The 24,886-nt window shown below is 37.0% G+C and overlaps 1 pseudogene; it reads right to left on the minus strand.

The window, feature by feature from the left end:
* Positions 1-23,807, minus strand: part of LOC149161483 (cinnamoyl-CoA reductase 1-like) — a 66,856-nt pseudogene extending 43,049 nt beyond the window's left edge.
* Positions 23,808-24,886: the final 1,079 nt, after the last annotated feature.

Consider the following 24,886-nt stretch of genomic DNA (forward strand, 5'->3'; position numbering starts at 1 on the left):
GGGCAATCAGAGAGTTTGTGAATCAGTTGTTTAAGTCATAAACAAATCCTGGAGATTGACTGAAGCGGCATTTATCTAATTTGCATTTGCATAACAAATGCAGTTTGAAAGCTACCTGGCTTAACTTCAGGCTCCGTCTGTAACTTTATGAAATAGACAACGAGGAAGATAAACAAACAAAGTAATTCGTCCCCAATGGAGTCGCCATTTTGTTACAGGGAAAAGTGTCTACACAGAACTGCTTATCCCACTAAGGTGTGGTAGCTACCTTAGAAACAGAAAAAGGAAAGGTACTTTCATTTTTCCTTTATGAAATATAGATGAGAGAAGAAGAAAGAAGACGAACCTCTGTCTTGCGCTAATCTCCTAGTTCGATTCCTCTCTCTCTCGATAGTCTTTCGCCACTTGCTCCCATGTACGCCCAGCTTCAGAGAGTACCTGTAAGGTCACAGTAGCATAGCACTATACAAGAACATGGATCTATAATCATAAACAATCTAGGATCAGATGTAAATTGACCATACAAATGCATAAAAACATAAATGACACAAGAGTATGGAGGAAAACTTGAATAGCTTTTATTGATAAACAAGAAAGAGCCAAGGGAGTTACAACCAGTTTTTCTGACCCAACATCATCCTCTCAGCAAGGAAGCCCCTCTTCACCTCATACAAAGCTTAGATCACCCAAAAATATGATGTTGTCTTAAGAAACCAACAACAATTCCTTACAATATGCAAAATTCCAGCCTCTGGATCTCTGGGATGAGGGATCCATATATAGATAACTGTAAGGGAGATGAGTCATCTTGTGATTTGATTAGTGTCTTCCCTCTGCTATTTCCTGCTTCCACTTGGAGATTGATGATCTCTTACTCATCCTTGGTCGAATTCAGAGAGGCAAGTGTCACAGGAGAAGTTTCTAGAAGATTCGATGCCTCTCCACCTCGCGGAATGACACTGCCATTTGTCACTTCTCGCCCATCGCACCCCATAGAAGGGATTTTTGAAATGCAACGCACCCACACAGTGTATTTAGGTGAGATGCAACGCACTTTGCCTATGGAGCAGCTGAAATGATCCTGTTTTGACCAGTTCTGAGCAATTTTTCATGGAGAACTTCTGGGAGAAGCTGTAATCAGTTGACCTTGTTCCTTTAGGGGTTAGAACAACACTTTTAGGGACTTAGGAGCCCTTGGTTTATGGAAATTTCATGCTTGGGGTTGTAGTGCCCAAAAATGTCTATAAGACATAAGGCTTAAAGGATGACACTCACATGACATGTCGACATCCATGGGCCATTGGTATTCTATATAAAACACTAATCGACTTTCCTTCTTTATGTACTTGAAACATTACTTTTTTGTTTGATTTTGATAGTTTTATGTAGTTTCTTTAGTGTTGGCACATTGGTAATAGATGCAACATACCCGAGTAACCTCACATGTAAAAGCAGGGGGTTAGAATTTTTTTCACAAATTACCCACAAGTAATTATCCAAAATCACTACTCCACATTCCTCATTAACCATTAGATATAATGTTCATTAGTACATAAAGTAAATTGTGATAGAGAACAGTAATTTGCATAACCATTGACAACCTCTATTGTAGTATATTAACATAAATTGTCTCATGAACCTTGCATCCATTTCATGCTTCCCTTAACCATATTAATTAATTACATACTTGACATTATGTTTTCAAATCAAATAAGGAATGAACATCATCAATGATTCAACCATCAATCTGACACAATAAGCAATCACATCATTGAACACCGATGTACCCTAGAAACCCCGTAGGGTGAAAACCAACAAACGTTTAATTTTATTATTAAACACTCGTGAGGATTTTCACCCCTCACTCAATGGCTTATAAGGAATTCCATCCCTTATCCATTGCTATAAAATATTACAATGAAATATCATTAAAATGTCACATTACTAGCTAAAAGCTATTACATTTTCCATGAAACCCTCTACCTAGATATCACCACTCTCTACATCCTTGTGGCATGATTGTTCTATCAATGTACGATCCTGCAACTCATACTCATGGGCATAGACTGTTAGTTCTTTACCTACCACAATGTTAAACATCATTTTTCTTTGGCACAAACCACCATCGTTTCCTGTCATTGTTGTCATCAACAAGCTTTGGCAACAAGATTAGTTACAATATTAATCAATCAATAATCAATCTCTAAAGGTGATATTTTAACATCTACTCATGTGCATGAGTTGTAAATAGAATATCAAAACACACTTCTTCTAACAACGTTGCGCATAAATAATTATCAAGCATGTCATAATAATTAACTAGTACATTTATTCAAGTAAATACTTGTTTTACTTTCCACATTACTTACTCACACTAATTCATATTTCTCTTTAAAGGATCTAACCCAATCATTCTCAAATCCATGTTTCTCTTTAAAATATATAACACAATAGTTATATGTTCATAAATGTAATACACTATTGTTTGTATGCTTTTGCATATGTGTTCTTTTCACATAGTTATTTTCCAAGAACCCAACATAGTTTCTCTATCATTATGTACAAAGTTAGTATGCATTTGTTTCCATGAAAGTATCATAAACAAGTTCTTGTGCATTTGTTTACAAGAAAGTATCATATTCAACCTTTCTTTTGGGCATAAGAACTAAGATAACAATAATGGTAACCCTTTATGCAATAAAGCATGCAATTAAATCAAGCTATCCAATAAGAAACACAAAAATCCTTTACCTTTTTACTCACCCAAACATGTAACTTTTGCAAACTCTCTTGCAAAGAATTTAACACCATTAACTTATCTTTCATGCATAAGAAGATATATTCTTTCCAAAGAAGGTTCCTATGACTTATCTCTGTGCATTTTATCTATGCACAGGTTATTATATTTTCTCATAACCAAGTATTGTTTTTCAAGAGAACTCTCTACCCATGAGAATATTTCACAAGTTACCCTTTTTAATCTATATTGTCTTCCAGGAAAATGACTACCAAATCCCTTTTTAAGAAAAGAGAATTCATCCTATCTTTTCTTATCTTTTCTTACATAAACACATATGCATGCTATTAAAGACAATAAATATTACTTATCTTTAAATGTTGCAAATATATATAATAACCATCTTTTCCTATATATAACAATCTTTAGCTACATGTTGTAATATATTTTCTCTACCAAGAAAATATATATATAATAATCAATAGCATCTACATGCAGTAATACGTTTTTTTTTACAAGTGGAATATATAATTCTTATCTACATGTACTAATATATTTTCTTTGCCAAGAAAATATATAACAACAATCTCCTCAAGAACTTTAGATGTCTCCTACATCTCTTCTCAAGAGAATATCTTGGGTACTTAGCAAGAATCTTCTCTAATTTATCCCCCAAAAAATCATAAAGCTACTTAGCTTTTAACACTCTCAAGAAACCCACAAAACTACTTAGCTTTTACTGTGCATAAACTAAGCAAAAAATATTTTCAGGAGGACTTATATCTCTATAATATTTTAATGCATAAGAACTTTGCAATACCTCGCATTACTTTGTGCACAGAAATAAGGAATTTACTTTAAAGAACATGAACATTAATGGCCATATCTTTCTATGCAAGAGATTAACTTATCTTTTTCAGTTGTACCACCAACCAGCTATCCAAAATGCGGATAGACCAACAAGCAATCCAAAGGCATTGTGAACGAAACACTATGAAGAAGACCTGGTATCATGTAGGAATTTGCGGAGGGAACCAAAAGCAAGATTCTCAATCGTCTGAATATATATATAGAAAAAACTCTTCATAATGAACCATAATCTAGATTTTCCTCCTAGTGTATTTTTTGTGATTTCCTGGCTGTCCTGAAATAACCAAATGCTTATTGTCTTACTCTGCGCTTTCCTGGCTATCCTGAAATAACCAAATGCTTATTGTCTTACTCTGCGCTTTCCTGACTGTCCTGATATAACCAAATGCTTATCTTCAGAATGACTTCGAAGCATCAAACACTTGGTGTAAAAATGGTCATTGCAATTTGGGAAGTGGGGAATTCCTGGAAACCACGAGGGCACCACTTGTCTTCCATGCAATTCCGCAAAGTTGTTAGTCAGTTACGAAAGAACAGGTACACCCGTTCTGAAGGACACTGAGTGCATTGAATGGTGGCCAGCTTTTTGAAGCCTACTCTATGATAACTTTTATTTTTCTCAAGTGAAGGCGAGCCTTATCCACCCTACAAAACTGTTTTGGGAAGTGTTCTCCCATTTTTTTTGATGCGCAGAGTCCTCACTCAGTTTTCACGAATATCAAGAATTAGTTTTTGTAACTAATTCGTAACTTTTAAAATTACTATTTCATAAATGTTTGATTCTACATTGAGTTTTCTTAGGGATTTTACAATAGATCTCAGTTTTTATAAAATGGGTCTATTTGTTAGTTTGATTAGAAAACAAATATATTTTGTCGTTGGATATGGAAATATCAATTGTGTGGTTACTAAGGCTATGATGTTAATGCATTCAAACTTACATCTAAACACAACTGGATGTGTGCCTTTTAGGTGTTAGCATCCTCAGAAGATTATGAATTTCTTCAAAATCCATGTCTACATATTATTGAGTCAAGAGGCTCATTCTACAACCTAGTATGATATGTAAGGATGTCTGTCCGTCATCTAAGTTGAAATTTTGTTCATATCGGCCAAAATAAAAATTTTAAAAAATCTAAAAATTAAAAAAATTAAATAACTATATAAAACATTTAAATAATTTTCGCTCATAAAAAAATTGCATGTGAAGAAATTGGATCCCTCTTGGCTCATGTTAGATCTATATTTAAAATAGATCTATGTTGGTTGGTTCTTTAATTACTAGAATCCTCCCAAATTCTTAGTTAAAAGTGGCTTCAATATTGTGTTATTATTTATAAGGTCCTCCTTGAATCCAACTCATCAAATTGTAAGCTAAGATTTATTTCCTCTTCAAAACAAATTATATTTAATGGGTTTGACCAAGTTAATTAATTTTTTTTAGAGAATGGTTTAGCATATTCTATACAACATCTGAACGATACATAGTCATACCAAATATTTGACTAGTTTGACATTAGGAATGAACATGGTTGAATTTGTTTGATCCTTTTAAAGTAATATAAAACATATACATCTATGATATTACTGGTTTGAAACTTATTTTATGGTCAAGCGAGAACTAAAAACATAAAAACTATACTAATAATTTTTTATTTTTATTTTTTACATTCACAATAAAAGATTAAAAAAACACATTATACATAATATTTTAAAGATACATAAAAATAAAAAAACAAATTTGGAAAACAATATTAAAAATAAACTCATTATAAAACAAATTACGTCAAATTTATACCCTGCAGAACAATTATTATTTAGTCGACTATTACACTTATTTTTAGTTAACTATTCATTTATAGATAGATTTTGTGTTTTTCAAAAGATTTATTTTCAATAATATTAATTTCAAAATAATATACAAGTTATCAAAGGAGATATATTGTGATTTTTTCAAATATTGATCTAGAATACTATTAATTTTAAAAGTTATATAGATGATGCTAAAGGATGTAGTTGTTATTATTGAGTGAGAGATTATTACATTTATTATTAGTTGACGATTCTAATTATAAATATTATTAGTTTTAAAAAGAAATTATCATTAACAATATTAATTTTATTGTAAATATGATTTATATTGATATATAGTAAGATAAGATTATCTTGTTTAATAATATTTATTATATTTTTTCACGTTAAAAAAATTAAGATTTTTTTTAAATAAAGAAACAAATTATAATTCAAAATTTAGTGACATAAAAATTAATTGCAATTATAATTGTACATATTCCATACAAATACCTACATTTTTAAAAGACGGAAACACAGTCACACTCATAAAAAAGACATACATTTTTGAAAGAAAGAAACAAAGTCACACTAAAAAGTTGGTGCTCATAAAATTTGATCCCAAATTTCATTGCTTGTATCATTATACAAATGAAATATATTTTTTTACAAATAAGATACATATATAATTTTATTTAAGGAAACTCTTTTATTTTTTTTAGAAAAAAGGTTAAAATAACATAATTTTCTAACCATAATTGTGACAACAAGAAGCTTATAATGAAAGAAAAATTGAGTATGTATATATATATATGTATGTATATGTATATATATATATATATATATATATATATATATATATATATATATATATATATATATATATATATATATATATGCAGTATTAGACTGTTTTTTTTGCTATGAAAATCATAGAATTATGACAATATTTTGATAAATTATAGCAGAGTTTTTGTACATCTAGGTTATAGTTGTCAAATTTCAAGATTTTTGGTACCAAGAGGTTTTTGATGGTGCTCAACCCATTTCCACCATTAAAAAACATGATCTAAACATTGATTCTACAATATTTGTTGAAATTTTTTTGTCAGACCACTTTTGACCATCCAGGCAAATCCTCCAGCTATAAAATTCAACTAAAAAAATGCTTTAAAAATAATTTTCTAATAATAAATCTAAGAAAAAATTACGAAAATTATAACGAAATAAAAATTGAGAATATTGAACACAAATAGAAGTATATGTTCAAATTTGGTAAAAAAAACATATGGCTAAACAAGACCTATGATATCTAACAAACATGCCACTTGTCACTTCCATATGGGGTTGTTGTTATAATAATTAAACCTTCTTTTAATTGTTTTGCAGGAAGTTCACCCTATGTCATGTAGCTTATCGATTTTAAACATGTATCCTTTATTGGAACTAACCTTTATCCGCCATGTATCCCTCTAAGGAGAGAGAAAAGACCTCGTCCTTTGCTGGTTTTGCTGAGAATTTCTTTGGTAACCTGTAATTGGCCCTCCCCGCCACTTTAACACTAGTATCTTTGACAATATCACATATCGCAATGGACGTTATTTTCCTTTTTTAAATGCTTTAAGCCCAAGGTTCTTTGAGTCTTAATAACCGCATGTCAGCTTAATATCATAGCCACTTTATTGGAACTTTTGAAATGGTAGATTTCGCAAAACGTCGATATGCAATCAACGATGGCCATTTCCCTTGGTTCTGAACCTCGCATCTTTCCTTCTTTGTGACCATGGGCCAACCCCCATATTGGATCCCCTTAATCGGAGGATTTCAATCCAAGATTTTACTTTCATGCAACAACATTCCTCAACCTCTAAACGATGATCTCCAATCTATTACATCATTCACTTCCATGTGGCACCTTGTAAATGGTGATATGTGTCACCCTGTTTTCCCCCCCTTTGGGGCCCTGAAAATGCATAAACTGCTTTCCACGTGTCCACTGTCCCGCCATGCCATGCTGACGTGATATGCCATGTGCTTTATCAGAACCAAACTAGGTCCACCGCACATCCCTTATCAGAACCAATCGTATTGCACCACACGTCCATTTTGAAGAGAGAGAAAAGGCACATCCATGTTTGATTTTTCAATGAAAATCTTTCGTTATTTTGTTTCACTGTTTTCCTGGCGGTTTAACATTTTCAGTACATTTATATTGCAAATTTGCAATATCACAAAATTTGGAAGTTATCACCCCTCTGATTCGTCGATTTTGAATATGCGATATGGACTACAACTACACGCAGGGAAATCGGAATATCGCATCCACTGTCATATCGAAAATTTTGAAATGCCACATATGTTAAATCGTCGATATGGCTTAATTCTCTTATTGCCAATTTGGTTTCAGACCCGATATAGTAATAAGAAATAATCTAATGGAATAACGAATCTGCTAGATTTATATCGGAGTTATAACATCGCAAGAATTCTTTTAGAAATTTCTGATACATATAACATTGGTCCTATATAATAATAACCAAATATCTAAACTTTGAAACTCCAAACTGTGCTATGGACCTCCAACCACCAATATTCTTTGACAATATCGCATATCGCAATAGGCACTACTTTCCTTTATTAAATGCTTTAAGCCCAAGGTTCTTTAGGTCTTAATAATTTTGCCACAACCCAATATCGTAGCCCCTCTATTAGAACTTTTGAAATGGAACATGTTGCAAAGAACCGATATGTGATCGGTGATTGCAATTGACCTTGGTTCTAAGCCTCGTGTCTTTTCTTGTTTGTGAGCATGGGATAGCCCCCATATCGGAGCCCCTTAATCAGAGGATTTCACTCCAACACTTTAATTTCATGAACCAACATGCCTCAACCTTCGAACACCGACATCCGGTCTATTACATCATTCACTGCCACGTGGCACCTTGTAATTGGTGACATGTGTCACCCTGTTCCCCCCCTTGGGGCCTTGAAAATGTTGAAATTCTCTCCCACCTGTGCATCATCCTGCCACACCATGCTAACTTCATATTCCATGTGGCTTTATCGGAACCAATCTCTGTCCACCATGCTTCCCTTATCAAAACAAATCATATTGTGCCACACGTTCATTTGGAAGAGAGAGAAAAGTCACGTCCATATCTGATTTCGCAATGAAAATCCTTCGTTATTTTGTTTCACCATTTTCCTAGCGGTTTAACATTCTCGGTCCTTTTATATTGCAACTTCGCAATATCGCAAAATTTGAAAGTTGTCACCCCTCTAGTTTGCCAATTTCCGATATTCAATATGGACCTCTTACTACACGCAAGGCAATCGGAATATCGCATCCAATATCATATAGAAATTTTTGACATACAACATATGTTAAATCGTCGATATGGATTAATCTTCTGATTGTTGAATTGGTTCAGAACTCGATATAGTAATCAAAAATAATTTAATGGAATAGCGACTCCGCTAGAGTTATATCAGATTTATAACATCACAACAATTATTTTAGAAATTTCTGATACATATAACATTGGTCCTATAAAATAATAACCAAATATCTAAACTTTGAAACTCTAAACTGTGCTATGGACCTCGAACCACCAATATGTATACCCGATTGTTTTATAGTATCAAACTTGAATGTCAAATCGGATCTACCCCTTATCACAACTTTTGGAATACGAGCTTCGATAAGATCCACTGTCTATGCACGTATCTTGCTTTCACTATATATTTTATTCGTTAATTAAGCCTGATTAACTGACTATGTGCATTTAATGTAATTTTATTCTCCCTCTTATGAAGCTCATATGTTTTATGCCCTTGTGCACAACCACATTAGTAGGATGAATTAAACTTTTGCTTTTAGAGATTTCCAAAATATTTATCTCATGTCGAGGTTTCAATACACGAAAAATACAATATATGTTTAATCAACATGCCACATTGTTTAACAATTCCAACTTAAAACCTATACATGCATCTTGGTCTCAATGGCTATTCCATTCATCAATCTAATTAATGGACCAACTATCTCCATTTATTTTCACTTTGTTCTTGCTCGCACGAAATTGATATGTATTATGCCCTGGCCACTTTATAATGTGTTTATTGAAATGAACCACATTGATATGTGGATTGGACTTTCTGCTTCCAATATTTCCAAAAGGATTCTTCTCGTGTCAAAGTTTCAAAGCCCGTAAACTCCTGTATATACTTAATCAATATGTCACATTTTCCTTTTGTTAATATTTCAAGCCTATACACACATCTTGGTGTCGAGGCTTCTTTTATTCAATACTCTAATTAATGACCCTACTATGTGCATTTATTCTCACTTTACTTTCGCTCGGACGAGCATCTCTCTCATTGTCTCTGTCATTGGTAGCCCCACGATCTCTATGACATGTCCTGACTCTCATTTATTGCTCCCTCTTCTTAGTTGGTAGATGGGCGTGTGCTCTATTTAGCCTCTTCACCTCGCACTATTCAACTTCTTTTTCAAGTTGTAGCTTTTGTTGTTGTTGTTATGCTATTATTGGTCTCTTGTTATTTCTCTTGCACTTTCTATTACATGTCGTGGTACTTCCTTCAATAGAATAATTGTCCCATAATTTCATTCACAAGTAGGTGAGAATCAAAAACCTACTAACCGTATCGCCTTGTACACTCAAATGGCAAGTATCAATGTTTTCATACTTCATATGTAGCTTAAAATAATATCTGCATTTTCACAGCATGGAAAACACCCGCCTATAGAGTTTATGAAATGTCATATATAGAGAGCCAACTTTCTATGCTTAGACATTTCAAACTTGCTTCTCCATTACCCTTCACTATTGGCAGCAATCTAGATTGTGAATCATTCTTCTTTCGTTTCTGCCCGCTGCTTTATTTCCGTTTCTTTTCCAATGTTGACAACATTTCATGGAACTTCACCTTTCTAGACACCTCCTTTGTTGCTCATTATGGAAGTTACCTGGACAACAAATGTCATCACTTTTTTTCTTGTTGGCTCTACAAGGGTCCAACCATTTCTCCAAATAGTTGAACTTGCCCTTCTTGCTTCAACAAAGACAACGTCCCAACACTACCGAATTTCCCTCTCCGACGATACCTCTCAGCATAGAACTTTACTTCCGTATGCTTACAATGACCATATCATCTCTGGTGCCCTTGAGTTGGGGTCGGTTGTCATTCTCAAATAAGTCACTTGCGTGTTTTTTCAAAACTATGTGTATGTTCACTCTTCACCATACCCATCATGTTTTTATGTTCCTTCCCTCTTTATGCCATTGTCACTTTGAATAATGTCGAGTTTATTTTCTCTTTCTTTCCTTATTTTCAAGACTCTCCAGGTTATTGAACTCGAAGTTCTTGAACGTCATGCACCTTTGATTGGGGACCCAACCCTTCTTCAAATTGTACAACTGTCTAGATACCAATGGGGCTCTTCAACGTCACACGACCCTTCCTCATATACTTCTCCTTTGACACAGGCTTCTCCTTCATCATCAACTCATTTGTCCTCTACTCTGCCTATTGAAATTACATTCATGGTGCTAAGCCACTAGGATCTCTCACTGGATTATTTCCCCGTCTATATTTCCCTTTCCACAGTAGATGGTAATTGTTTCTTTATAACTGCTTCTTTTAACTACTGGAAACAATTTTATTTTTATTGACATATCTGAACTCCTAATTATCCCTTAATTAGGTAACCAAATGTATATTGGCCTTCCAGCCTCAGTCATTTTTATTTTAACGACACAAATTAAGAATTTAATGTAGTAAAACATAAAAATTAAAACTTAGTAACAACACTAATTTTCACATTTCTTGGGGTGTTACATCTCCCCCCCATATGAGGAATAATGTCCTTGGTGTTCTTCTGATTTAGCAACATAAAATTGGGTAAGATTCTCGCATAAATCTCTCTTCTTCATAGGTGGCCTCATCCAAGCCAAAGTGCTTCCACTACACATTAACCTGGGTGATGGCCCGCTTCTGCAAGGTGGTTTCTCTCCGATCGAGAATATGAAGAGGTTTTGCTAGAAACTCTCCTTCTGGTTCGATCTGCACATACACAATTCACAGTCATAATTTCTTCAAATTAATTTATCCAAAAGTTACGTATTCTTCTTAACTGATTACCTGAATATTTTCCCAGCTAATTATATGTTGTGGGTTGTACACATATTTTTTTAGCAAAAAGACATGGAAAATGTTGTGGACACAGATATGGATTGGTAACGCAAACTTATAGGCTACCAGTCCAATCAGTTCCAAAACTTGAAAGGGTCCACAATACTGGGTTGCTAACTTAGCACAACCCCTCCATTGTAAGGAACTTTTCTGGGGCTTTACTCTTAGATAAGCGTGGTCTCCTCGATGAAATTCTCTGTAGGTTCACTTTTTATCTGCGTACATTTTCTGCCTAACTTGGGCTAGATTCTGTCGAAGATCTTAACCATCTCCTCCATTTTTTCTAGCATATCAGGACCCAAGGCTAACTTATTAACTGAGTTATTCCAATCTATGGCCACTCTGCACCTTCTCCCATACAACACCTCAAAGGGGCTTATGCCCAGTGATTCATGATGTCTGTTATTATAAGCAAATTCCATTAAGTGGAGGTAGTCTTCCCACTTACGTGGTTGTTGCATCAAAAACATAAATAACATGTCCTATAGCACATGATTTACCCGTTCAGTTTGTCCATTCATTTGAGGATGGTAAGATGTACTAAATTAAATCTGGGTACCCAATCCTAGAAAGAGGGTCTTGCAGAATGTGGATGTAAATTTTACATCCCTAACATAAATTACCACCCTGGGATTCCGTGCAGGTGGAATACTTCCTTCATAAATATGTTTGCAATTTCCACCGTTTTTTAAGTGGATTTAAAAGGTATGAAGGAATTTGTTTTGCTCAATTTGTCTACCACCACCATAATTGAGTCGTGTTGCTTCTTGGTGTAAGGTAAGCTAGTGATGAAGTCTAGAGATATGGTCTCCCATTTCCATTCCAAAATGAGCAATGGTTGCAACAAAATAATAGGGTTCTAATGTTCTACCTTCACCAACTGACATTCCAAACATTTGGACAAGCACTCAGTGACATCCTTCCTTAACCCGAGCCAAAAATACCCTGTCTTGATGGCTGAAAACAAGTTTTGGTAACATGGGTGACTAGCAAATGGTTTTTTGTGAAACTCATGAAATATCATTTGTTTAACCACGTTTTGGTTAGGAACATATACTTTTTTCTTGAAGGTAAGGAGGTTGTTAGAGCTTACGTAAAAATCTGATATTTCCCCTTTTAACAGATCTTCCTTTGTTTGCTACAAAAGGAAAGTGTATTCTGGATCTTCGAAGGAGGCTTCCTTTAAGATTATACGGATGTTTGAGTGTACCTAGCTGATTTGGATGTCATAAATACAATGCACTTTCCTGCTCAATCCATTGGCCACTCGATTTTCCTTCCCTTTGAGATGTTTCATTTAGAAATTGAATTCACTTAAAAATGTTTTCCATCTGGCCTGTCGAGCATTTAAGTTAGACAGGTTGAAGAAATTGGTAAGGCTACTATGATCCGTTAATAGCATAAATTTCTTCCCCAACAGGTAGTGTCGCCACATTTTAAGTGCATGCACTACTGCTGTTAATTCAAAATCGTAATTTGAAGATCGCTAGTGATATTCCTTCAATTTCCATTATTCTTAAGAAATAACTTTCCCTTCTTATGTTAACACTCCGTTAACACCCTCTTTACTAGCATCTGAGAAAACCACGAAATATTTTTTTGGAACTGCTACCTTTAACACGGGTGTAGTGGTAAGTAGGTGTTTTAATTTTTTAAAGCCTTACTGACTTTCGACTATCCATTAGAAAGAAAGTCCCTTTTCTATAAAGAGGTCATTGGAAAAGTGATTTTTGAAAATCCTTCGATGACCGACGGTAGTACCCGGCCAAACCTAGGAATGACCTGATATCAGCAACATTCTTTGGAGTGGTGCATGCCATAATGGTTTTGATCTTTTCTGGGTCTACTGCTATTCCATCTATTGATATAACGTGACCCAAGTACTGAATCTGGTCTTTGAAAAAGTCACACTTTCTATATTTAGCATATAACTGATTTTCTCGTAGAGTTTGCAACATTATCCTTAGATTCTCTTTGTGCTCCTCTTGATTCTTGGAGTATGTTCAGATGTCATCGATAAAAATCAATACGAATTTATCGATATAAGGCTGAAAAATACCGTGCATGAAACTCATAAAAGTAGCTGGGGCGTTTGTGAGACCAAAAGGCAACACCACGAACTCGTAATGACCATAACGAGTTCTGAATGCTGTCTTGTAGATGTCCTCCTCCTTTTTCCTTATTTGGTGGTAGCCAGACCTTAAATCAATCTTTGAGAATAATTTGGCTCCTTGTACTTGATAAAAAAGATCATCAATATGTGGCAAGGGGTATTTATTCTTAATGGTTAGCTTGTTTAATTGTCGATAATCGACGCATAACCTCAAGGTTCCATCTTTCTTCCGTACAAATAGTATGGGGGCTCCCCAAGCGGACACACTAGGGCGGATATACTTTTTATTGAAAAGCTCTTGGAGCTGCATTTTGAGTTCTGTAAACTCAGGTATGCTCATGTGATAAGGGGCCCTGGATACAAGGGCTACACCCAGAATTAGTTCAATGGTGAAATCGATATCACGCTTGGGTGGTAATCCAGGAATGGATTCAGGAAATACATCAGCAAACCCCTGAATGACTTGAATGATTTCCAAGGAGGTCATTTTGTTTTTGGTGTTCGTAAATCCCACCTAGACAACATATATTTGAAAACCCTTCCTAATACATCTTCCTAGCTAACTAGCATTAATAGGACGCAATTTGGTATTTTTCTTGATTCATTGAAGTTCCTTCCTTTGTCCTGATTCAGTGATAAACTGGTGGTTTTCTGCTTGCAATTAACTAGGGACCAACATTTTTCCAACCAATCCATCCCGATTAAAATGTCGTATGAACCCAAAGGAATTATATTAATATCAACGTGGATGGCTTGTCCTGATGTTGCTATAGGACAATGTTCTATTTTTTCAACTACCCTTTTTTTGTCCCGGTGGCTAACTGTACTAACCAAGGTTCCGGAATCTTACTCCTCTATAGTTGACATTTTCATGCCACCTTAGAAATAGCATGGCTTAGGCTAGCACTAGGATCAAACAAAACATAGATAGGGTACTAGTGATTGTACCTTCATATTCGATCATGGTGGGTTGGTATTTTGCTTGATGATAATCCAATGCAGCATTAATTCTAGGCATGCTCCTCGCAACTTCTATGAAAGTGGATGCTTCCTGCATATTTGGTAGTTGTTCCTTTCTTGCTTTATGTGGACAATTTTTGTAATAGTGGGGTTCTCCACATCCCCAGCATTGCAACGGTGGATTTAACTATTGGTCATTAACTTATTTATTATCTCCTTGTGATTATCTATTTTCAGAATATGCAACTTTGGTCTGGTTCCTTACTGGGAAATTACAGAGAGGTTTTTGTTGTACATTTCAGCCATTTTTCTTTTTCATTTAAATGTAGCAAATGCGGGCTCTCCACACTACATCATCCATTGTCCTTGGGTAATCGAACTCAAGGTTCTCCTTCATAAAATTGGGTAGGCTACTGATGAAACACTAAATTTTGGCCTTCTCCTCTTGCATATAAGGCACATAGCATAGTAGGGAGGTGAATCATTTTACATATTCATCCATGGTTAATGTTCTTGATCTTAACTCATGAAATTCCTTTGCTTTTTTGTCATAATAACGTTCGGTCAGATACTTATCCTTGAAATGCTTTTGAAACTCTTTCCAAGTAACCCGTTCTTCATCAGTTTTTGTTACTGTTTTGATTTCTTCCCACCAAAGGGTAGCCTTCCCCCTTCACTGATAAACAACCAAACGTGCTTTTAGTTTGTCAGCATAATCATAAATCTAGAAATATTTGCTCATATCAATTATCCAAGCTTCATTTGCTTCTTCGGATTCCCCCTCAAAGAGTGATGGTTTAATTTTTTAAATTCTCCTTGCAATTTAGATTTCTTTCATTTTGTCTTACACTAGTTGGAAACATTTTATGAGCACCCTTCTTCGTCTTCCCCGTGTTTTTCAGTTGACTCAACATTTTTTTCTCCAGGTTGAGCTCTTGCGGTCTTCTCTCTATCTTTAGCACTAGGGTCTAGATCTCGTTGGTTCTGTCAATTGCATAAACTTCTGAGAATTATCTCTTGTTCTAGTCGTAGTTGTTCATTGTCTCTTCTTAAATTAGTCATTTCAGCACGTAGCTGCTGAACGGTTTCGAGTAAAACAACATTAGCTTGACTCAATTCTTCTCCCAACTTTATCTGAATATTAGAGTTAACATTTACATAAGTTGTTTCTGGTGGGTTTGATGGTCTCGGGCTCCTCTACATTAATTTTAAGAAATCACATTCATTTCATGTACACATAATTCCCAAAGAGTCTCAGTGTATGAACCTGAGCTCTGATATCATTTGTAACAACCTACACACCTATTGTACACCTATTAAACGGAAAATAAGAAGTCATTGAAGTAATAAAGGAAAACCCAAAATATATTAAATATACACAGGGTGGTAGATACAGGGTTTAAAGATTTCATTTCTAATTAAAACACTTAACATGTTACACAATTGCTAAATATGGGCATACTTAACATTAAAAGGTCACATGGAGCTCCAAATGTTTAACCCGTAACACAGCTTACGATTAAATATCCACTGTACACCGACACATGCGGCATAACCAAGGCCTGTCCTACTACATGCATTTGTCAACGAGACAAGACTGTCTATGGCAATTGACTTAACTCTCGTCCATTGATTTGCGGGAGGCGATCTGACGGTGAGAAGGGTTTAGGGTTTACTCAACTACCCGCTTCACTGCGCCGGGCTGGATGGGAGGTCATTTGTTGTTTTATGTTCAAGGTTTTTTCCACTCAACAACTGGTTTGGCCTACAGGTTTAAGGTTAGCTCACAACCTTTGCTACTGCGACTTATGAAAACATCAATTAACTTGTCACCGCAAGGTATCCCTAACCACCTAACTTCTCATTGTTTAGGTTTCCCATGCGGCTTGATCTTAGTTTCTTCTTCCATCTTTCAACTCGTTTGGTGGCAAAATGATGAATTTCACCATTCAAGAGTGGTTCGAGGATGCTCTGGCTCTACAGAAGGTGACCAGGGACCGATGTTGGTTTAATGAATGTAAGCATACATTTTTTTTTGTTTCCTCTGGTCATCTTTTATAGTGCTTTATAGTCTAGATTTTAGCTCTAACTCATTAATAACTTTTGCTGTAAGGAAGGTGGATCACCATTGATGAAAGCCATCCAAGTTCAGGTAATACTACTGCCCTTTGGCCATTAATTTTTCTGGATTTCTTAGCAAGTTTTGCACTCCTAACCACTCGATGATCGATGGTATTGGTTTGCAGGTAAGCTACCACCAACACCCGACTTTGTTTGTTGTTACGATAGTGTATGCTGAAGTTCTTAAGGCTTGTCTGCTTCGGGTTTCTTTCAAGTTGGGAAACATCTCCACTAGTTCCATGTATGATTGTGATGTGAAATACTAAGCAGATGATTTGATTGTCGACATAGGCTCATGCTTGAACTTGTCAAATCTCTATTTTATTTAGATTTTGTGTATAAAAGTTAAATTTGGTTTACTCAATATGCACGAGGTTTTGATTGTATATGAGTCCCAGATACTGGTTGACATGGTTGCCTTTTTATTTTTGAGAACCGATGTTGAACAAGGTTTCTCTACTGATAAATATCTCGATAGGGTTATGAATTCAATAGTTTTCTTTTTGATTTAATATTGGCACATTCAGGTTGCTGAGTCGTTTTTTGCAGAGTACTTACGTTATGTGGGTTTCTACCATTGTGTACATTCTTATACTTTTAAAGGAATGGAATATATATATATATATATATATATATATATATATATATATATATATATACATTTTTCTATTTTGTTGTCTGTTCTTTGAAATGATAGCAATGTGTATTCTCGTTTCTTTCCTCCTTCGAGCAACAACTTAGAAGATAGATAGATAGGGATTTGATAAATGTTATGCATGGTTTCTTACGCTATCAGTTCAGAAATTCCGCAACTGTTTTTACCAAGATCATTCTTTTCTCTTTTATAATTTATCTAAGGAATTGTTCACACAGTTTAACGGAAGGGATTTCTCTACAGTTTAAGATTACAACTGTAACTATTTAATATAGGGAAACATTATTCATGCAATGCTTGCATATTGTTTATCTTTTAGGCATTATTGTAATGTTTACTGTTTATTCCGAATTAGTATCTACAACTCTATTTTCTGTTCTAATATACTTTCAAGAAGTTTCTCCCTAAGTTAGTTCCAATACTTTAATGAATAATTCCTATAATTCACTATCATTTATGAAAGAATTCTATGTTACTTATTTGCTTACTGCTTGTAAACATATAACTCCAATTGTGTCTGGAATGTCTCTCCTCCCAACCGAGAGTCTAGCAATTATGTCGAGACTCTCCTTTGAGCACTTTCTTTTCTTTATAGTTAGTAAATATATCCAGCTACAATCGGGTACCTTGGGCCTTAGGACTTAACTGTCTAGCCTCAAGTCCTGTATCCCCCGAGCACTTTCGTTTCTTTACAGTCAGTAAATATATTCAGCTACAATCGGTACCTTGAGCCTTAAGACTTCACTGTCTAGCCTCAAGTCCTATATCCTTTCAGATTGTCCTTGAGTGTTTTCCCACTAGTTTATTACACCTAGCTCTAGGATCTCTCACTTGATTCTTTCCCCATCTATATATCTGTTTCCAAGAAAATGATAATTGTTTCTTCTAACTACTAGAAACAATATTTTTATTTAACATATACGAACTCCTAATTATCCATTAATTAGGTAACCAAATACAATACATAGTGAACTTTAAATTATTATTATATAATTACAAAACATGAAATATTAAACCTTCATATTAATTATATATTAATAATTAATCAATAACACAACTTTTCTTCTATAAACATCATTGATATTGCAATATTTATAAAGTTAATCAACGAATATTCTAATTTTTGCATGAGTTTTTAATTGGTCTCAAAGAAACATTTTATAATTCAGAATAAGAAATTTGTGTAATTATTTTCATACTCAACATGAGTTAATAAATAGCATTGAAAAAGTAATAATAGTTGTTTTTATTTTTATCTTTTAATATTGATCATAAATAGAATATATAGTATTTGAAAATAAAATCATAAATAAAAATATTATTATAATATACATCATAAATTAAATATTTTAATATTTAAATTAAGTAAAACAATTTAATATCAAATTTTAATATATATGTAAAAAAAATTATATTAAAATATTATAAGAATGAACTGATTAATACGAAAGAAATGTACAATTACTTTTATTAATAATCTTAAGATAAGACCAAAAAAAAACAAAACACTTCCCTCTTGATACAAAATTAAAATTAACCTAAATTTATTAAAATATCTAAATAAAAAATATGATTTTTTCTAACCCATAAATAAAATTATATCATAACTTTATTGAAAAAATATGTTACACGTTTCTCACATAGTGCAACACAAGAATAATATACCCATGAAAAGAAAAATTACTTGGGTAATCAAAATAAGACCAACAAATCCACTTTTATAATATGCGATAAAGACATACACTGTCACGCACCCAATTCTTTTTTTCTTAAATTGGCCGGGTGTGGCACCGCCTAAGTAGTTAACATCTTCCATTGTTAGCTTACTTTACGAACTATGCCTTAACATTCATCCTTAAACCATGAATAACATATTAATGTGCGGAAACCATTAATATAAAGACACCATAGAACAACAGCATGAACACAATCATATGCAAGAGAATTCTTTTATTATATATGAGAGAGTTTTTTTTACAATGACCAGGAGCTTGGCTCCACCGGCGCTTTACCCAAGTCGGGCGCCCACCCGTGCAAGAGTGCACGGTGGTCTCACCATGGCTTAACCAAGAATACAATACAATCGGGCCTTATTGTCAAGTTGGGTAGGCGCACCCATGCACGGCCCGCGCCCAACTTACAACCTCAACCGTCGTTCCAAGACTTGGCGGGCGAGCGACCCAACACGCCTTCCACCCACACTCGACCGAACTTCAAATCTGCGTAAATCTCCGTGTATCCTGCCTGGGGGGCGGGCGCATTAGCGCTGCACCTTGCTGCGACTATACCCTTATCTCTGCGCCTTTTCCTTATTCGAACAAAGCCAAGTTCGATGCCTCAAATGCATCCTTCGTCGCATAGTTTATACGATAATGAGTGTGGAGGTCGTGCCCTCGGCTGACCGTCCGTTCGCTCCACCAACCGCGCATCCAAGCAATCATTCCATGTCTTTTGGAGATCGGCCCGCCCATGGTGTGAGACTGCCCCTCAACCCATCCTCTGTTTGCCATCGCTACCTCGGTCGGCTTGCAAAGCGAGCTCCTCCACTTGCCCTTATAAACTCAGAATGCCCAACTCGTCCATACACTAATGTATCACTCCCTTGGTCGCTCCTTGTGGTTATTTCATGACTTAGTCATTTCACGGAGCGAGTGGAGCGCACGCCCAGTTGCCTATCAACCACAGGGCGTTACATCCTCCCCCACTCAAAATCATTGTTGCCCTTGACAATCCCGACTACCTCAGTATCTTCCGTTCATACTTCGCAATCTTCTTCTTCCATCTCCAAAGCGAGTCCTCCGATTCCCAACTTTCATCCTCCGGTGCATTCTTCCATCTGACAAGATACTCCTGTTTCATGTGGCAACCAATCCCTATAGTTTTGTAGCTCAAAATCTTATCCAACTCCAATCCTAGCTTGTCCACAATCCCGGCTGGTCCTCTCAGCGGTTCAGCCCTCTCTGGATGATCAACATCAAGTCTGCATCTCTTCATCTGACTCATGTGAAAAACTGGATGCTTCGTGTGCATATGGTGCGGAAGCTCCAACTCATAAGCAACTTCCCCCACTCTCTTCTTCACTCGGAATGGTCCCTCATACTTCCATTTCAGTTTGAACGCAATCCCCTTCGCTGGCTGAAACTATTCCCCGGTAATCTTGAGAAACACCATGTCTCCCACACTGAAGTGTGCATCCCGTCTTCCTCGATCAGCCCATTTCTTCATTCTCCTTGCAGCTTCGTGCAAGCGCAACCATGCCAACTCCAAGGTCTCATCCCAAGCCTTCATGAACTTCTTCGCATGAGGACTCCTCAAGAAACCTCCTGTCACTATGGTATGCGGTGCAACCGGCATCTCCCCTTTTACCAACTCAAATGGACTATACCCCGTTGCAGAACTCTTTTGAATATCGTAGCTGAACTAAGCAATATCCAAGAGTTCAGGCCAATTCTTCTGATTAGTCGTCACATACTGTCTCAAGTAGTCCTCCAGCAATGTGATGATCCTCTCGGTCTGCCCATCTATTTGTGGATGGTAACTTGAACTCATCAACAACTCTGTCTCGACTAACTTGAAAAATGTGGTCCAAAATCTGCCTGTAAAATGCGGATCTCAGTCCGATACGATGCTTAATGGCAACCCCCAATACTTCACTATGTTCTTAAAGAACAACTCTGCAGTCTGCTCTGCTCCACATGGTATCTTTGTGGGAACAAAGACAGCATACTTGGAAAATCAATCAACCACGACCATGATCCCATTATACCCCTGAACTTGTGGCAATTGAGGGATGAAGTCCATCGAGACACTCATCCATGGTCTCTCAGGAATCGGTAAAGGCTGCAACAGTCCTTCTTGTCTTTGAGTATCCAATTTGTCCTGCTAACAAATGATGCACGTATGTACATACTCCTCTACATCCTCTCGCATCTTCTCCCAAAAGAATCCTCTCTCCAACAATGCCAAAGAACGACGCATCCCTAGGTGGCCAGCCCATGGCGAGTCGTGGCACTCCTTCAAAATGTGCCTCCTGAGCCCAGATGACTTTGGAACATAGAGTCAGTTTCCAAAGAACAAGAACCCATCCCGTAGAAAGAGCTTTCGTGTCTTCCCCTCCTTTATCAGCTTCACTATATTCTGCGCCAAAGTATCGGTTTCTACACTTTCCTTGAGCTTATTCTCCATCTCTTCTGACATCTGAACTCGACTCCTACTCCTAGCTGCTCGGTCTTCTCCTTCCAATGCTGCAAGTTGTCCCTTCCTGCTAAGGGCATCTGCTACCGCAATGTGTCTTCCAGATCTATACTTGATAGTCATGTCGAACTCTGCTAAGAAGTCCTGCCAACGAGCTTGCTTCGCAAAAATATTTGGCTGTGATGCAAAATAACTCACTGCAACATTGTCAGTCTTGACAACAAATGGCTTCCCAATCATGTAATGCCTCCACACATGAAGACAGTGAATGATTACAGTCATCTCCTTCTCATGGACTGGATACCTCTGCTCTCTATCCTGCAACTTCCAACTCTCGTACACCACTGGATGCCCATCTTGCATAAGAACCCCTCCTATGGCAAAATCTGAAGCATCTGTGTGTACCTCAAACAGTCGCTTGAGGTCCAGCAACTTCAGTATCGGTGCTGTAACCATCCTCTCCTTCAAGTCATCAAATGCCACCTGACATTTATCCGTCCAACTCCACCTCTTTTCTTTCTTCAATAGGTCTGTCAGTGATGATGTTACCTTGGAGTACCCCTCTACAAACTTCTGTTGGTAGTTGGTCATGCCCAAAAACACCCTCATCTCATGGACATTCTTTGGTTCAACCCAGTCCTCAATCGCCTTCACTCTGCTCGACTCCATCTGTATGTACCCTTGACCAACTATATGCCCAAGGAACGGAATCTCGGTCTGAGCGAACACACACTTAGAATTCTTCAAGAACAACTGATTTTCCCTCAGTACCTCGAACACCATCGCCAAGTGCTTCTTATGATCCTCCATGTTGTCACTCAACACCACTATATCATCCAAGTACACTACTACGAACGAATCCAAGTATGGTCGTAGGACATCATTCATCAAAGTGTAAAACGTAGCAGGAGCATTACACAACCCGAATGGCATAACAAGGAACTCAAAGCTACCATACCTTGTTACTATCACGGTCTTCTACTCGTCTCCTTCAACTATCCACACTTGATAATACCCATGCCTCAAGTCCAGCTTAGAAAGCACTCGGGCTTTCGCAAGCTTGTCAAAGCAATCAGCAGCCAATGGCAAAGGATACCTGTTCCTTACCGTCTGCTTGTTCAATGCACGGTTATCACAGCACATCCGTAGCTTATTCGAATCCTTCTTTTGCTGGAACAATACCAGAGCTCCATAAGGGGACCTTAAAGGTCTGATGAAACCTGCATCAGCTAACTCCTTTAACTGTCGTTTCAATTCCTCCAACTCAGGCCCTGACAATCGATAAGGTGCTTTAGCCGGGGGTTGATTTCCTGGGTCAAGCTCAATGCTATGGTCCACTGCACGCCTTGGTGGAAGCTTCTTTGGTAGCTCATCAGGCATCAAATCCACATATTTGGTCAATACCTCAGAAATCTCGGCTGGAACAGGTGTCCCCACTCCATCACCTTCGACTCCCTTGAACATCACCGCATATGTCTCCATATCTAATTCCTTCATAGCCTTCTCCAAACTCAGTGCCGAAACATGCTGCACCTTGACTTCCCTCCTTTGCCTATGAGTGGGCAAAGTCCAAGTTTGTGACTGTCCAACCAACACCACCTCATCACAAAAGGGACAACAATAGCCCTGTTTCCCTTCAATAAATCTTGTCTGAGTATCATATCGAAGTTGTTCATCTCCATCACAGTGAAGTCCAACTAACCCTTCTAGTGTTTCATCTGCACAGGCACTTCGTGTGCCAAACCCGCCACTTTAGCTCTAGATTTCACTGCCTTGACTTCCAAATTCAAGGGGAAGATCATCAGTCCAACCTCTTTTGCCAACCGTGCCGTCATGAAGTTATGAGTGGCCCCCGTGTCCACCAGAGCTTGAATGGTCTTACCATGAACCATCAAGTCCACGAAACCCAGACTGTTAATGCACGATTTCTCCATAACTTTTCCCTGCATACATGTCTGTTCTCTGCATTCATCAAGCAATGGCTTCACTCCCTGTGAACCTGCTCTGATATCACCTGTCAAGGTGTGTATCGGCTTCTCGTCAAGCCTCTTCAACCCTGAATCTTCTCTGATACCACCTATCACGCCCCCAATTCTTTTTTTCTTAAATTGGCCGGGTGTGGCACCACCTAAGTAGTTAACATCTTCCATTGTTAGCTTACTTTACGAACTATGCCTTAACATTCATCACTAAACCATGAATAACATATTAATGTGCGAAAACCATTAATATAAAGACACCATAGAACAACAACATGAACACAATCATATGCAAGAGAATTCTTTTATTACATATGAGAGAGTTTTTTTTACAATGACCAGGAGCTTGGCTCCACCGGCGTTTTTACCCAAGTCGGGCGCCCACCCGTGCAAGAGCGCACGGTGGTCTCACCATGGCTTAACCAAGAATACAATACAATTGGGCCTTATTGTCAAGTCGGGTGGGCGCACCCGTGCACGACCCGCGCCCAACTTACAACCTCAACTGTCACGCCCCCAAGCCTACGGTAGTCTTCCAACCGTGTCTGGCGAGGTGCGGAACCACCGTGTACTTTCTTTTTAATAATACTTGCACACATGGACTACGCCTTTCCACATTATCATACTTAATTCATCTTTCTCAATTAAGTAAAATGCATTAATCTTCTTACATGTTCATAACCAATATGCAATTAAATCGAGAACATAACAATTGCACACAATTATAGAGGGAGGGTCAACTCCCGAACGAGTTCGCCCAATAATAATATATTATGAAAGATTTCAATAATACATCATACAAGTGTGCCTGGCAAAGTCCAAGGCCAACACTTAGAAAATATTACAATCACGACAAGACAGCCTTTACATATGCATGCCAACCTCACTTGGTAGGAGCGTGCTCACCCGAGCCACCAGAACTCCCCCAATTCAGTTCTGCACCAAAACTGCCTTTAGAATGACCTTCGTACAACCTCTGCCAAGTCCCGGTAAAATTTGCGCCCTTGTGCCTTAGCGCATGAGCTATGCGCAGCTCAGAACTGCGCACTTCCTTTTACCCTTCGCTCTAAGTTGTAGAAGATGATCGAACTTGCTTGATGTCCAAATGGAGTCTCTGCGCCATCCATATATAGGCTTACTAACCATTTGGTGAAGGGGTGTCAGCTCTTGGGCCAACCCCATACTCATGCTTAGGAGCCCCTACTTTACATTTTAGTAGGTTGGCCTTTGCCCAAGTGCAAGGCCTCCCT

This window comes from Pinus tabuliformis, chromosome 5_2, assembly GCF_031772625.1.
Source record: "Pinus tabuliformis cultivar Carrire ecotype Pingquan chromosome 5_2, CPIR1, whole genome shotgun sequence".
NCBI lineage: Eukaryota > Viridiplantae > Streptophyta > Pinopsida > Pinales > Pinaceae > Pinus > Pinus tabuliformis.